Source organism: Mustelus asterias, chromosome 3 (genome assembly GCF_964213995.1).
Source record: "Mustelus asterias chromosome 3, sMusAst1.hap1.1, whole genome shotgun sequence".
In the NCBI taxonomy this organism is placed as follows: Eukaryota; Metazoa; Chordata; class Chondrichthyes; order Carcharhiniformes; family Triakidae; genus Mustelus; species Mustelus asterias.
Window position 1 is genome coordinate 10,919,091 of NC_135803.1, and position 12,283 is coordinate 10,931,373.

Genomic DNA, 12,283 nt, shown 5'->3' on the forward strand with positions numbered 1-12,283 from the left:
CACAAGAATGATCCCAGAAATGAAGTGTTTGTCATATGAGGTGCGGTTGAGGAGTCTGGGTCTATACTCGATGGAATGTAAAAGGATGAAGGGGGATCTAATTGGAACATACAGAATACTGAGAGGCCCAGACAGAGTGGACTTGGAGAGGATGTTTCCACTAACGGGAGAGACTAGAACTCGAGGGCACAACCTCAGGATGAAGGGACGCTCCTTTAAAACTGAGATGAGGAGAAATTTCTTCAGCCAGAGGGTGGTGAATCTTTGGAACTCATTGCCCGCAGAGGGCTGTGGAGGCCAGGTCATTGAGTGTCTTTAAGACAGAGATTGATAGGTTCTTGATCAATACGGGGATCAAGGGTTACGGGGAGAAGGCAGGAAAATGGGGATGTGAATCATATCAGCCATGATTGAATGGTGGAGCAGACTCGATAGGCCGAATGGCCTAATTATACTCCTGTATCTTATAGTCTTATGGTCTTATATAGGGATGTGGACTTTACTTTTTATTTTTATATTAGGAAGACTGAAGTTATTATTTTCAAAAATACTCCAAATTCCATTCCCTCGTTACTGACTTTATCCCTCTTCTTAACAACTGAGAGACACTAAACCATGCAATTTTCAACTGTTCAAGGAAATCAGGCAGAGTCAACATGGTTTTGTGAAAGGGAAATCTTGTTTAACCAACATTGGAATTCTTTGAGGAAGTGAACTGTGCTGTGGGTGAATGGGAACTGGTGGATATACTGTATTTAGATTTCCAGAAGGCATGCGATAAAATGCAATATCAATGGATATTACAGAAAATAAAAGTTCCTGTTATAGGGGGTAACATATTGACATGGATAGAGGAATGGCTGACTAACAGGAAGCAGAGAGTAGACATAAATGGGTCTTTTTCAGGCTGGTAAGATGTAATGAGTGGTATACCACAGGGATCAATTCTGGAGCCTCAAATGTTTACAGTTTATATAATTGACTTGGATGAAGTGATTGAAGGGATGGTTGTCAACTTTGCTGATGACACAATGATCGTTGAGAAAGTAAGTTGTGAAGAGGACTTAAGGAGACCCCAATAAGATATCGAGAGGTAAAGTGAGTGGGTAAAGATCTGGCAAATGGAGTATAACGTGGTAAAATGTGAATTTGTCCATTCTGGCAGGATGATTAAAAAATAAGCATATTATCTAAATGGTGCGAGATTGCAGAACCATGAGGTGCAGAGGGATCTGGGTGCCCTAGTGCATGAATCACAAAAGGTTAGTATGCAGGTTGAGTCATACCTGGCACAAAGGAAGATGGTAGTGGTGGCTGGAGGTCAACAATCTCAGCTTCAGGAGATCTTCAGGGTAGCGTCCTAGGCCCTACAATCTTCAGCTACTTCATTAATGACCTTCCTTGCATCATAAGGTCAGAAATGTGGATGTTCGCTGATGATTGCACAATGTTCAGCACCATTCGCAACTCCTCAGAGACTGAAGCAGTCCCTGTCTAAATGTAGCAAGACCTGGACAATATCCGGGCTTGGGCTGACAAGTGGCAAGCAACATTCACACCACACAAGTGCCAGTCAATGACCATCTCCAACAAGAGAAAATCTATCCCATCGTTCTTTGATATTCTATGGCATTACAATAGCTGAATCCCCCACATCCTGGTGATTACCATTGACTAGAAACAGAACTGGACAGGCCATATAAATACTGTGGCTACAAATGCAGTTCAAAGGTTAGGAATCCTATGGTTAAGAACTCACCCCTGACCTCCCCAAAGCCTGTCCACAATCTACAAGGCATAAGTCAGGAGTGTGATGGAATACTCTCCACTTGCCTGGATGAGTGCAACTCCAACAACACTCAAGAAGCTCGACACCATCCAGGACAAAGCAGCCCGCTTGATTGCTACCCCTTCCACAAACATTCAATCCTTCTCCACCACTGATGTACAGTGGCAACCATATGTACCAGCTGGAAGATACACTGCAGAAACTCACCAAGGTTCCTTAGGTAGGACCTTCCAAACTCATGACCACTACCATCTAGAACGACAAGAGCAGCAGATGCCTGAGAACAACACCACCTGGAAGTCCCAACATCCTCCTCAGTCATTCACAATCCTGACTTGGAAATATATTGCCGTTCCTTCACTGTCACCGGGTCAAAATCCTGGAATTTCCTCCCTAACATCACTGTGGGTGTACCTATACCTCAGGACTGCAACAGTTCAAGAAGGCTGCTCACCACCACCTGCTGAAGGGCAGCTAGGATGGGAATATATGCTGGTCTAGCCAATGTTGCCCACATCCCATAAATGAATTTTTTAAAGTCGCACAGCAAGTAATTAGGAAAGCTAATAGAATAGATCATTTATTGTGAGGGGAATTGAATACAAAAGTAGAACGGTCATGCTTCTAGTGAGTCCACATTTGGGGTACAGAATTGGTCACCTTATTTAAGGAAGGATGTATATGCATTGGAAGCAGTTCAGAGAAGGTTTATCAGACTAATACCCGGAATGGGCGGATTACCTTCTGAGGAATAGTTGAACAGGCTAGGCTTGTATCCAATAGAGATAAGAAAAGTGAGAGGTGACTTTACTGAAACATAGGAAATCCTGAGGGGTCTTACAGGGTGGATGTGGAGAAGATGTCTCCTCTTGTGGAAGAATCTGGAACCAGGGGTCACTGCTTAAAAACAACGGATGAATGGACACCGCTTGACAATCACCAGGCAGGAGTGTTCCCTTCCTGTCGGGGAACACTTCAGCAGTCAAGGGCATTCAGCCTCTGATCTTCGGGTAAGCGTTCTCCAAGACGGCCTTCACGACAACGCAGAATCGCAGAGCAGAAACTTATAGCCAGTTCCACACACATGAGGATGGCCTCAACGGGGATCTTTGGTTCAAGTCTCACTATCTGTAACCCCCACGACTTTCCTGGGCTTGCAAAATCTCACTAACTGTCCTGGCTTCAGACAATTCACACCTCTTTAACCTGTGCGTAATCCTCTCTCCACTCGCATTGTCTGTACCTGTAAAGACTTGATTACCTGTTAAGACTCGCATTCCAACTATTATCTTGTAATTGAGTTTGTGTCTATATATACCCTGTTTGTGAACCAAATCCTGCACTCACCTGATGAAGGAGCAGCGCTATGAAAGCTCATGCTATCAAATAAACCTGTTGGACTTTAACCTGGTGTTGTGAGATTTCTTACTAAAAATAAAGGGTCACCCATTTAAGGCAGGGGTGACGTGAATTCTTTTTGTGTCAGAGGGCCGTGTGTCTTTGTAACTCTTTTCCTGAAAAAATGGTGGAAACAGAGTTTTTGAACATTTTTAAGGCAGGGTCGGATAAATTATTGCTAAGCGGGAAGGTGGAGTGATAGGTTGTCGGGGATAGGTAGGATGCAGATTTGACGTTATAATCAGATCAGCCACGATCTTATTAAATGGCAGAGAAGGTTTGAGGGGCTGAATGGCTTTCTCTTGCTTCTTTTTAATGTCATATTTAACCCTGAGATGAGTTTCCAACCATGTACCAGTGCCATCGCTAAGGCCAACTATTTTCACCTCCATAACATCACCTAAATGTGCCCACCTCAGCTCATCCGCTGCTGAAGCTGACTTGGTTACCTCCAGACCCGAGTATTCCAAACACTCCAGGCTGGCCTCTTACATTTGACCCTCCTTCAATTGAGATCAGTCTGCTGCCCATGTCCTGACTCACACCATGTCCGGTTCACCTGTGTTTGCTGATGTAATGATGTGGAGATGCCGGCGTCGGACTGGGGTAAATACAGTAAGAGTTTTAACAACACCAGATTAAAGTCCAACAGGTTTATTTGGTAGCAAATGCCATTAGCTTTCGGAGGGCTGCTCCTTCGTCAGATGGAGTGGATATCTGCTCTCAAACAGGGCACAGAGACACAAAATCAAGTTACAGTATTCTGTTACAGTATTCTGTAACTTGATTTTGTGTCTCTGTGCCCTGTTTGAGAGCAGATATCCACTCCGTCTGACGAAGGAGCAGCGCCCCCAAAGCTAATGGCATTTGCTACCAAATAAACCTGTTGGACTTTAACCTGGTGTTGTTAAAACGTTTGCTGATGTAAGTCAGCTCCCAGTCTAATAACACTTCAATTTTAAAATTCTCATCCTTGTGACATGACTGTGTAAAAGGCATATCCTTTTTTTCTATTCATTCGTGGGGAATGGGCATCTCTGGCTGGTCAGTATTTATTGCCCATCCCTAGTTATCCAAGGGCAGCCGAGAGTCAACTGCATTACTGTGGCTCTGGAGTCACATGTTGGCTAGACCAGGTAATGACAGCAGATTTCCTTTCCGAAAGGGCATTAGTGAACCAGATGGGTTTTTCCGACAATCGACAATGGTTTCATGGTCATCATTAGATTCTTAATTTCAGGTATTTTTATTGAATTCACGTTCCACCATCTGCCGTGGTGGGATTTGAACCCCGGTCCCCAGAACATTAACTGAGTTTCGGGATTAATAGTCTAGCGATAGTACCACTAGGCCATCGCCTCCCCAACATGGTCTGTCACCTGCAAGTTTGTGTGTGTTTAGAATCATAGAATCTCTACAGTGCAGAAGGAGGCCATTCAGCCCATCGAATCTGCACCAACCGCAATCTCACCTCGCCCCTATCCCCGTAGCCCCACGTATTTTCCCTGCTAATCCCCCTGACACTAAGGGGCAATTTAGCATGGCCAATCCACCTATCCTGCACATCTTTGGAGTCCATCTTTAGTCTATGTGTGATTCAATTTAACACTGTAATGAAGTTACTGTGAAAATCCCCTACTCGCCACACTCCGTCACCTGTTTGGGTACACGGAGGGAGAATTTAGCACGGCCAACGCACCGAACCAGCACGTCTTTCAGACTGTGGGAGGAAACCGGAGCACCCGGAGGAAACCCACGCAGACACGGGGAGAACGTGCAGACTCCACACAGGCAGTGACCCAAGCACAGGAATTGAACCCGGGTCCCTGGCACTGTGGGGCAACAGTGCTAACCATTGTGCCACCGTGCCATCAGGTGAACACAGGAGTTAGTGCTCCTGAAGGATGAGTGAAGGTCCAGTTGCTTGACGGGTTTTGCTGACACAACACGTGAAGGCTGTCTGGATTTCTTTTTCAAAGAACAGTGATGATTTCTGGACAAGTTCCTCCATGACTCCCAGTGAGAAACCGAGCTCTCACATGCTGGTCACAGTGTGTTCAGCCAAGTGCTGCGGACTGGAACTGACTTCCGGAGATCTTCTGGATTCCCTGTGAAAAATTGCTGTTCTAAACCTGACATTCTACAGTTCAAAACTCAAAATGGCTGCTATCCCAAATCAAGCTTCCATATTCGGTATTGGGTTAGCCAATGATGGTAGGAGCATTGTACAATCCATTGCCTCTTAGCCGAGAATTACAACCTTTTAAATGTCTCAGCCATTAACTTGAATGATTCACACTCTTCCAGGTTTGGTGAGATAGTGAGTTATTCACACCTCCTGTAGAGCTATTGTCAGTGAATTTCTGTTTACCTTTGTTGGAAAAATGTGCATTGAATTTCAAATGTCCTCACATATCTGGATTAATTTACTTGCCACCCACTTGAAAACTTCTAGAAAATTTACAGCATTATTGTTGCAAAAGGTCAGATTACTTTTTTGGCAGCCCCTTTAAGGCCTCTTGAGTCCATTTAAAAGATAGATAAGCTTTTTAAATAAAACTTATAATATAACGGCTGCACATTCGTGATGGGTGTTTTCAAATCCTGTATAGTTTGTGCCTCCTTATCTCTGTAATCTCACAACTCTTCAAGTTGTCTGTTCCATTCTTATGTTAGCCTCTTGAGAATCCCTGGTTTTAATTGTTCTCGATTGGCTGCTATGACTTATGTTTTCACCATAGAAAGTATCCTTTCCAGATGTATCACAGCTTGGTATGGCTCCTGCTCTGCCCAAGACTGCAAGAAACTACAAAGGGTCGTGAATAAAGCCCAATCCATCACTCAAACCAGCCTCCCATCCATTCACTCTGTCTACAATTCCTGCTGCCTCGGAAAAGCAGCCAGCATAACCAAGGATCTCATGCATCCCAGATATATTCTCTTCCACCTTCTTCCGTCAGGAAAAAGATACAAAAGTCTGAAGACACGTACCAACTGACTCAAGGACAGCTTCTTCCCTGCTGTCGTCAGACTTTTGAATAGTCCTACCTCACATTAAGTTGATCCCTCGCTACACCCTGGCTATGACTATAACACTACATTCAGCACTCTCTCCTTTCCTTCTCTATGTACGGTATGCTTTGTCTGCATCACACGTGTGAAAAATTACTTTTCACTGTATATTAATACATGTGACAGTAACAAATCAAATCAAATCAAATGTGGCCTCAGGCTAGAAATCTGGAATTCACTCCCTAAATCTCTCTACTTCTAGAACATAGACAATTCAGGAACTGCCCCTTCGGCCCATGATGTTGTGCCGAACATCACACCAAATTAAACTAACCCCTTCTGCCTGCCCTTGGTCCATATCCCCTTATTTTTTGTATATTCATGTGCTTACCTCAAAGCCCCTTAAACGCCCCTGTCGTATCTGCCTCCACCACCACCCTTAGCAGTGTATTCCAGACACTTGTCACTGTCTGTGTAAAAAGCTTGTCCTCATATCTTCTTTGAACTTTCCCCCTCTCACCTTAAGTGCATGCCCCGTAATATTAGACATTTCAACACTGCGAGAAAGATTCTGACTGTCAACCCTATCTATGCCTCTCGTAATTTTATAGACTTCTATCAGGTCTCCCCTCAGCCTCCGCCGCTCCAGAGAAAACAACCCCAGTTTGCCCAGCCTCTCCTTATAGCACACACCCTCTAATCCAGGCAGCATCCTGTAAACTTCTTCTGTACCCGCTCCAAAGCCTCCACGTCATTCCTGTAATGTGGTGAACAGAGTTGAATGCAATACTTTAAGTGCAGCCTAACCAAAGTTTATAAAGCTGTAACATGACATCCCGACTCTTATCCTCAATGCCCCGACCAATAAAAGCAAATATGCCATAGGCCTTCTTTACCACCCTATCCACTTGTGTGCCACTTTCAGGGAGCTATGGACTTGAACCCCAAGATTCCTCATCAATGCTGTTCAGAGTCCTGCTATTAACTGTATACTTGCCCTTAACATTTGATTTCCCAAAGTGCAGCACCTCACACTTGCCCGATTAAACTCCATCTGCCATTTCTCCACCCATATCTGCAACTGATCTATATTCCACTTTGACAACCTCTACACTATCCCATCCTATCAGGCAACACGGTAGCACAGTGGTTGGCACTGTTGCCTCACAACACCAGGGACTCATGTTTGATTCCTGGCTTGGGTCACTGTCTGTGAGGAGTCTGCACGTTCTCCCCGTGTCTGCATGGGGTTCCTTCGGGTGCACCTACCCCTTTGTCCAAACTTTATTCATTGACCCATTATCTCCTTATATGGCTTAATGGAATACTTTGTTCTATAATACTCCTTTGGAGAACCTTGGGACATTTCATTGTGTCAAAGGTGCTGTATAAAGTTATTGGGCACAATTTTCCGGTATCGCTCATTGCGAAACCGAAAAATCCCACCCGAGGTCAATGGAGCTTTTCAGGGTCCTCTCCTCGCCTGCGCCGATTCCTGTGGAGGGTGGGACAGTAAAATTCATCCCCTTGTGTTAAAGGTGCTGTTTGAATACAAGTGGGTCTTCTTCAGGAGAAAATTAATGACCTGCATCTTCCATGACCATAGCATTTTACAGCCGATGAAGTATTTTTGCAGTTACTGTTGCAATGGGGGAAATGTAGCAGATGACTTGCGCACAGCAAACTCCCACAAGGAGCAATGTGATAATGACCAGGTAATCTGTTTTAGTGATTTGATTGAGAGATATTTTAACACGGACATTCGGCAGAACTCTCCTGCTCCCCTTTGAAATAGTGCCAAGGGATATCTTACGTTTACCTAAGACGGTAGACTGGGCCTTGGCTTAATGTCTCATCCAAAAACAACGCAGTCCTTTGGTATCAAAGATCTGGATTTTACAGGTACTGTGGTATCTGTGTCTCTAAAGAAAAGATCAGGGCAAGCCCACCCATGATCCTGACAGCTTCCCCACAGCAGTCTGACACTGGGAGAAGTGTGAATTGCCTTAAGCTAAAACTTATGCCTCAATCTCAGGAGGAAGTCCGATTTTATAGAGTCATAGAATCCCTACAGTGCAGAGGTAGGCCATTTGGCACATCGGGCCTGCATCAACTCTCCAACAGAACATCCCACCCAGACTCTAACCCTGTAACCTCACGTATTTACCCAGCTAATCCCCACTAACCTAGGACACTAAGGGTCAATTTAGCATGGTTAATCCGCCTAATATGCACATCTTTGAACTGTGGGAGAAAACCGGAGCACCCAGAGGAAACCCACACAGACACTGGGAGAACATGCAAACTCCATCCAGACTGTCATCGAAGGCCGGAATTGAACCTGGCTCCCTGATGCTGCAAGGCAGCAGTGTTAACCACTGTGCCACCGGGCCAGACAATTGGATAGCAAATGGCACTGGAATTCCAACAGTGCCAGCTGGGATTAGTGGCCACTGCTGGGACCACAGGCAGTCCCGCCATGCCGAGGAGCCTAGGACAGTCTGGCGTTGGGTTTCTCATTGGGGGGATGTGGGAGCGGGGGGGGAAATGACACATTCAAAAGACCGGAGGAGTATTAAAGGGGCATAAATGACCTTTGTGGGGGTGGGGGGGGGGGGGGGGGGGGGGGGGGGGGGGCTGTTGCAACCAATAGTAAGAGTTTTAACAACACCAGGTTAAAGTCCAACAGGTTTATTTGGTAGCAAATACCTACCAAATAAACCTGTTGGACTTTAACCTGGTGTTGTTAGAACTCTTACTGTATTCACCCCAGTCCAACGCCGGCATCTCCACATCATGGCAACCAATAGGCCCAGGGAACCCACAGAGGAAGTCTTCCCCTGCGCCCATGCATGACATCAAACCCACCTAATTAAGTCTGCTCGGTTTCCTGCTTAGCCATGGGTAAAATACTGGTGGGGTCGGAGGAAGAAGCTCTGAAGTGCCCATTAATGGGCCACTTATTGACCCAAATAGGCCCCATACAAATAGTAAATAGACTTAGGAGAGGGAAGGGGTAAGCAACAGAAAACCACCTGGTCGATTTTATGTGTTCCCACTTTCAAACCCACTGGCAGGTGAGTGTAAAATCCAGCCCAAAGTGCCAGCCTAGATTTCATGCTCCTTTCTCTGAAGTGAGCCCACACACCTCTGACTGAAAGGTAAGAGTGTAACATCTGAGATACAAGTGAAAATACACACCTCTTACAGTGCACTTACTTCATATTTTTGAATGTTTTACCTTTCCAGTTTCTTTTATTCGACTGCAATATTTATATTCATGCTGCACATCAGATAATGTATCAACATGCAAAATAGGAGCAGAAGTAGGCCATTCAGCCCCTCGAGCCTTCAATGAGATCATGGCTGTTCTGTGTGTGTCTGAAATTCCACATTCCCATCTATCTATCCCCTATAACCTTTAATTCCCTTGCACAATGAGAATCTATCTACTTCTGCCCTAAAAATATTCAGTGACCCCATCCCCCCCTTCCACTGTCTTCTGAGGCAGAGAGTTCCAAAGTCACACAACCCTCTGAGAGAAAAAGATTTCCGCTTATCTCAGTTCTAAAAGATCGACTGCTAATTTTAAAACAGCGCCCGCTGGTACTGGATTCACCCACAAAGGGAAACATCATTTCCGTATCCATCTTGTCAAGGCTGTTTATATACTTTATATATTTATACATGGGTGGCACAGTGGTTGGCGCTGCTGCCTCACAGCACCAGGGACCCGGGTTTAATTCCGGCCTCGGGTGACTGTGTGGAGTTTGCATGTTCTCCCGGTGTCAGCGTGGGTGTCCTCCCACACTCCAAAGTTAGGTTGATTGGCTGTGCTAAATTGCCCCTTAGTGTCAAGGGGATGAGCAGGATAAATATGTGGGGGATAGGACCTGAGTGGGATTGTTGTCAGTGCAGGCTTAATGGGCCAAATGGTCTCCTGCACTGTAGAGCTTCTGTGGTTCTATTCTATTCTATGATATTTCAATCAGTCTTATATACTTCAATTAAATCACCTCTCACTCTTCTAAGATGGCACAGTGGTTAGCACTGTTGCCTCACAGCGCCAGGCACTCGGGTTCGATTCCCGGTTTGGGCCACTGTCTGTGTGGAGTTTGTACGTTCTCCCCGTGTCTGCGTGGGTTTCCTCTGGGTGCTCTGATTTCCTCCCACATTCTGAAAGACGTGCTGGTCAGGTGCATTGACCCGAACTGATGCCGAAGTGTGGCGACTAGGGGAATTTCACTGTAACTTAATTGCAGTGTTAATATAAGCCTTACTTGTGACTAATAAGTTAACTTTAAACTCCAATTTTGATTCTACATGTGTCCTGAGCAAATAAATAATATTACCTCTCTCTTTCTGCCTCCCTACATCTCTCTGGCTCTCTAATTCTTTCTTCTTCACACTTTCTCATCTGCTTTCCAACTACTCTGCAGCTGAGTATATTACCCATCAGAGTCACTCACAATATTACTCTATATTAAAAATAACAATCATTTTTGAAATAAATAACTAGTGATATTGTGTCAATCTATAATACATTAATGCTTGCATTAAAATTTGTGATAAATGCAATATTTATGTCCTATAATACTCTTCTGCACTTTTTATTGGCCTTGTTGGTTCTTCCTTGATTTGTTAAATGGCTCAAAATAAAACATCAGCAAATATATGCTATTAAATGCTAAAGGAAACACATGGGCCAGAACTAATGAGGCCTTTGATTTGATTTGATTTATTAGTGTCACATGTATTAGTATAGAGTGAAAAATATTATTTCTTGCATGCTATACAGACAAAGCATACCTTTGTTCAATTTGGGGAAGTGCTAAGAGGAACGCTAGAAAGTGGCATGTCAAGGCTTTGGGTGAGGTGCCCAATATCTTCATGCCTCCATGTTGTTTTGCCAGCAGCAGGAACAATGGCACATGACCTGTCCAATCAGCACAAATGAATCACTTGAGAGTGGTGGGGGCCTGGAATGCGCTGCCAAGTAGGGTGGTGGAGGCAGACACGCTGGCATCGTTTAAGACTTACCTGGATAGTCACATGAGCAGTCTGGGAATGGAGGGATACAAACGAATGGTCTAGTTGGACCAATGAGCGGCACAGGCTTGGAGGGCCGAAGGGCCTGTTTCCCGTGCTGTACTGTACTGTTCTTTGTTCTTTGAGGCCAGTTAAGGTACTCTTCCCATCTTTGCTTGAATATTACCTTCCAAATGGCACTGGTATGAGGGGAGCTCCTTTTTCCACACCCTTTGGCCCATGGAGGGACCATCCAGTGATAAGGCAGGATTAGTAAAGCCTACCATCAGACACCATCACTGAGGCCCGACATGACTGACCCCAGACCCCACTTGCTTTACTTTGAGGGCAGATATCTATTGATGTACCCTCTTCCTTGAGGTGCAGCACCAGCAGTGGCCAGCACTAGTAGAGGTGCTGCTGAGCTGCTGGATTTCTGATTGGCCCAGTAGCTGTTGAAGATGGACAGCCAACTTGAATGCAATGGCAGCTCTGGTCACAGTCACTCAATTGGCTGCCGGCAGTAAAATGTGGACCTAGTCCTGCTGTCTGCTGACACAGTGGACAGAATTTCGCAACCTCGCTCAAACCGAGACTAGAAAATCCCGCCCGAGGTCAACGGGCATTTCCATTGTCCACCCATCGCTCCGATTCCGTGACGGTTGGGTCAATAGAATTCCGGCGAGTATCTCTCCATGTCTCCCACATTCACCAGCCCACCCCAAACACCAACCCCCAGCCTCCCATCACCCACTGGCAGTGGAAGTTTTCTAGCCTGATCTCAGGGTAAAGAGTCAGCTATTTTGGACTGGGATAAGGAAGAATTTAGTCCCTCAGAGGGTTGTGAATTTTTAGAATTCTTTACCTCCAACGACTGGGAATCCGCACACATTGAGTACATGAAAGTATAAGAGCAATAGATCTTTCAACTCTTGAAGAATGCAGGAATAAAGGAATAGGGCACGAAAGTAAGTTTGAGGTTGAGTTCAGATCAGCCATGACGGTAAGAATGGGGGGAGACTCAAGAAACCATACAGCGTATGCTCCAATAGTGGG